This window comes from Schistocerca gregaria, unplaced genomic scaffold, assembly GCF_023897955.1.
Source record: "Schistocerca gregaria isolate iqSchGreg1 unplaced genomic scaffold, iqSchGreg1.2 ptg000703l, whole genome shotgun sequence".
In the NCBI taxonomy this organism is placed as follows: Eukaryota; Metazoa; Arthropoda; class Insecta; order Orthoptera; family Acrididae; genus Schistocerca; species Schistocerca gregaria.
Window position 1 is genome coordinate 262501 of NW_026062081.1, and position 5000 is coordinate 267500.

Here is a 5000-nt window from a genome sequence, read left to right on the forward strand (position 1 = left end):
AAAACCGGCGCCAGGCGCCAGGTACCGCAGGCCAGCCGCTCCAGAGCTTCAGCGCTCGTACCACACAACAACAACAACACTTCCGCTAGTTTTGAGAGGCACGCGTGGTTCCGCACGCGGCGCACGGCCACTGCCGTACAGGTAGCGTGTTGCGCGACACGACACGCACATCGAAAGACATGCAGTCTAGTCGGTAATGATCCTTCCGCAGGTTCACCTACGGAAACCTTGTTACGACTTTTACTTCCTCTAAATGATCAAGTTTGGTCATCTTTCCGGTAGCATCGGCAACGACAGAGTCGATGCCGCGTACCAGTCCGAAGACCTCACTAAATCATTCAATCGGTAGTAGCGACGGGCGGTGTGTACAAAGGGCAGGGACGTAATCAACGCGAGCTTATGACTCGCGCTTACTGGGAATTCCTCGTTCATGGGGAACAATTGCAAGCCCCAATCCCTAGCACGAAGGAGGTTCAGCGGGTTACCCCGACCTTTCGGCCTAGGAAGACACGCTGATTCCTTCAGTGTAGCGCGCGTGCGGCCCAGAACATCTAAGGGCATCACAGACCTGTTATTGCTCAATCTCGTGCGGCTAGAAGCCGCCTGTCCCTCTAAGAAGAAAAGTAATCGCTGACAGCACGAAGGATGTCACGCGACTAGTTAGCAGGCTAGAGTCTCGTTCGTTATCGGAATTAACCAGACAAATCGCTCCACCAACTAAGAACGGCCATGCACCACCACCCACCGAATCAAGAAAGAGCTATCAATCTGTCAATCCTTCCGGTGTCCGGGCCTGGTGAGGTTTCCCGTGTTGAGTCAAATTAAGCCGCAGGCTCCACTCCTGGTGGTGCCCTTCCGTCAATTCCTTTAAGTTTCAGCTTTGCAACCATACTTCCCCCGGAACCCAAAAGCTTTGGTTTCCCGGAGGCTGCCCGCCGAGTCATCGGAGGAACTGCGGCGGATCGCTGGCTGGCATCGTTTATGGTTAGAACTAGGGCGGTATCTGATCGCCTTCGAACCTCTAACTTTCGTTCTTGATTAATGAAAACATACTTGGCAAATGCTTTCGCTTCTGTTCGTCTTGCGACGATCCAAGAATTTCACCTCTAACGTCGCAATACGAATGCCCCCGCCTGTCCCTATTAATCATTACCTCGGGTTCCGAAAACCAACAAAATAGAACCGAGGTCCTATTCCATTATTCCATGCACACAGTAGTCAGGCGGGCTTGCCTGCTTTAAGCACTCTAATTTGTTCAAAGTAAACGTGCCGGCCCACCGAGACACTCAACAAAGAGCACCCTGGTAGGATTTAAACGGGGTCCGCCTCGGGACGCGAAAGCACCCCTTCGGCTCGCCCCACCGGCAGGACGTCCCACGATACATGCCAGTTAAACACCGACGGGCGGTGAACCAACAGCGTGGGACACAAATCCAACTACGAGCTTTTTAACCGCAACAACTTTAATATACGCTATTGGAGCTGGAATTACCGCGGCTGCTGGCACCAGACTTGCCCTCCAATAGATACTCGTTAAAGGATTTAAAGTGTACTCATTCCGATTACGGGGCCTCGGATGAGTCCCGTATCGTTATTTTTCGTCACTACCTCCCCGTGCCGGGAGTGGGTAATTTGCGCGCCTGCTGCCTTCCTTGGATGTGGTAGCCGTTTCTCAGGCTCCCTCTCCGGAATCGAACCCTGATTCCCCGTTACCCGTTACAACCATGGTAGGCGCAGAACCTACCATCGACAGTTGATAAGGCAGACATTTGAAAGATGCGTCGCCGGTACGAGGACCGTGCGATCAGCCCAAAGTTATTCAGAGTCACCAAGGCAAACGGACCAGACAAGCCAATCCGATTGGTTTTGATCTAATAAAAGCGTCCCTTCCATCTCTGGTCGGGACTCTGTTTGCATGTATTAGCTCTAGAATTACCACAGTTATCCAAGTAACGTGGGTACGATCTAAGGAACCATAACTGATTTAATGAGCCATTCGCGGTTTCACCTTAATGCGGCTTGTACTGAGACATGCATGGCTTAATCTTTGAGACAAGCATATGACTACTGGCAGGATCAACCAGGGAGCTGCGTCAACTAGAGCTGAGCAGCCGGCCGCCCGGGAGTGTGTCCCGGGGGCCCGCGCGAACACGCAAGCGTCCGCTCAATTATTCTGCAAACAGGAGGAGGCCGAGCTCCCCTGCACGATACACCTCGAAACCCTCTCAGGTCCCGGCGGCGCGCAGCGCCGTCCTAGGTACTTGGTCGGTTTCGAGAGAGGCGCAATCGCCCGGAGTTAGGCGAGTAGACGGTTTTAGTGCGAACACCCTTGCTCCCAACTGAGCTTGCCGCTGCCGACAGAGGCCCGGGAGCGTGCTGTCGTGGCATTGCCGGCGGGAGACAACACGCGCCACCTATGGTGACCGGCAGCTCCAACGCCAGCGCCACACAAGGGCAAAGCCCCACTTGGGTGCAGAAGCGAACTCTCCCAGCACAGCGCACGCGCCAACACGTCCGCACAACTGCGATACAAACCACCTGCGAGAACCGCTGGGGCGACCGAGCAGCAGACGGCGTCGCGGCGCCGAGTGCCAGGCGGCGGCGCATCCTCAACGCACACAGTCCTCAATCAGACCAGCACACTGCAGATGTCCACCGCGCTTCGCACCGGGCTCGGCTGAACCAACTTTGGCCGCCAGGCGCCGCGTGCAGGGTGCGCCGCAGCGTAGCTGCGCCGCCTGCCGGGCCCGTCGGCTGGCGCTCCTGCCACTCGGCGCCCCCCACCAGCCGGCTGTTGCGCGTGCGCCCACGCAGCGCGCGGCCAACACGCCGGGCGGCCCCCCTTCACCGGCCAGGAACAGTCCCACCAAGCCACCGCCGCGTATCGCTTCATACCCACATGGGCCTAGTCACGTGTGTGGATGTGGCGGGTACCGCTGAAACAACCGGTTAATAGCTGTACCGATCGTCGCCATCACAGATTCACCTCCAGCGTGAACAACCGCTCAACAACGGATTTCCAGTTCATTTGCGTATCTTGGGCAGTAAACGTAGATGTCCACCTACATTTGCGAATTCAACAATTCTTGCATGCCAGGATGTCATGTGTCACGACACGCTACATCAGACCACATACACACTGCGACATGTGCAGAAGAGAACACGTGGAAGGTGGCCCGCGCAAGTATGCGATGTCCCTTCCGCGATCCACTGTCAACCGGCATCTGCGGCATGTCCCAGATATGGAACGCGGTCCACCAGGGTAGCACTTTGTGTGAGGCAATACGACAAAGTCGGAATACACGCGTCACTACATCAGACGGCTCACGCTGACCTGACCTGACCTGACCTGACCTGACTCACCGCACCACCACCCCCAGCGACCCAGGGTGACATACAATGCGTTCGTACGTTCCTCCCACACGCCTCTACGGCGTACCACAGTGCAACCTAGCTGTTATTGGGAGACGAGACAAGTAGCATCGAGCACAACATATGGAAATTGAGATTCGACACCGTTGGGCACAGCCAGCGTACAGTCACACGTATCACACTACTTCACTCTGTACGTAACTACCGATGATCGGTACAGCGTGTGGGTTACGCGTACGACATCAGCGGACAATGGACACAGACCATACCACGACGTACACTGAGGGCGTCGACATCTGAATGCAACTGAACAGCTGCGAGGCTCATTTAACACTCACACGCCAGACCGACCAGCTTGAGAGGACAGAGACACAAAGAGGGGGACAGAGGGGGGGGGGGGCCGATATAGTCCTATTGCAGTACAATTGACAGTGGATAGCGGGAATATGTGGAAAGTAAGCAACACTCGCAAGACATCTACATGAGGATAACAACGACACCAGAGATTCCGAGCAGTGAACTATGTTAGGCAAAGGGACAACGTGGGTTAGGTTAAGGGACAACGTGGGTTAGGTTAAGGGACAACGTGGGTTAGGTTAAGGGACAACGTGGGTTAGGTTAAGGGACAACGTGGGTTAGGTTAAGGGACAACGTGGGTTAGGTTAAGGGACAACGTGGGTTAGGTTAAGGGACAACGTGGGTTAGGTTAAGGGACAACGTGGGTTAGGTTAAGGGACAACGTGGGTTAGGTTAAGGGACAACGTGGGTTAGGTTAAGGGACAACGTGGGTTAGGTTAAGGGACAACGTGGGTTAGGTTAAGGGACAACTTGGGTTAGGTTAAGGGACAACTTGAGTTAGGTTAAGGGACAACTTGAGTTAGGTTAAGGGACAACTTGAGTTAGGTTAAGGGACAACTTGAGTTAGGTTAAGGGACAACTTGAGTTAGGTTAAGGGACAACTTGAGTTAGGTTAAGGGACAACTTGAGTTAGGTTAAGGGACAACTTGAGTTAGGTTAAGGGACAACTTGAGTTAGGTTAAGGGACAACTTGAGTTAGGTTAAGGGACAACTTGAGTTAGGTTAAGGGACAACTTGAGTTAGGTTAAGGGACAACTTGAGTTAGGTTAAGGGACAACTTGAGTTAGGTTAAGGGACAACTTGAGTTAGGTTAAGGGACAACTTGAGTTAGGTTAAGGGACAACTTGAGTTAGGTTAAGGGACAACTTGAGTTAGGTTAAGGGACAAATTGAGTTAGGTTAAGCGATAATCTGGTACAGCCACAGTTAGGTTAAGCGATGATCTGGTACAGCCACAGTTAGGTTAAGCGATGATCTGGTACAGCCACAGTTAGGTTAAGCGATAATCTGGTACAGCCACAGTTAGGTTAAGCGATAATCTGGTACAGCCACAGTTAGGTTAAGCGATAATCTGGTACAGCCACAGTTAGGTTAAGCGATAATCTGGTACAGCCACAGTTAGGTTAAGCGATAATCTGGTACAGCCACAGTTAGGTTAAGCGATAATCTGGTACAGCCACAGTTAGGTTAAGCGATAATCTGGTACAGCCACAGTTAGGTTAAGCGATAATCTGGTACAGCCACAGTTAGGTTAAGCGATAATCTGGTACA

At 53.1% G+C, this 5000-nt stretch overlaps 1 non-coding gene across 1 annotated transcript; it reads right to left on the bottom strand.

Annotated features, from left to right (window-relative positions):
* Positions 1-194: 194 nt before the first annotated feature.
* LOC126320173 (small subunit ribosomal RNA) lies at positions 195-2087 on the bottom strand. Its single transcript, XR_007557919.1, has one exon. It is a non-coding gene; the product is annotated as a small subunit ribosomal RNA (ribosomal RNA).
* Between the last annotated feature and the right edge of the window lie 2913 nt (positions 2088-5000).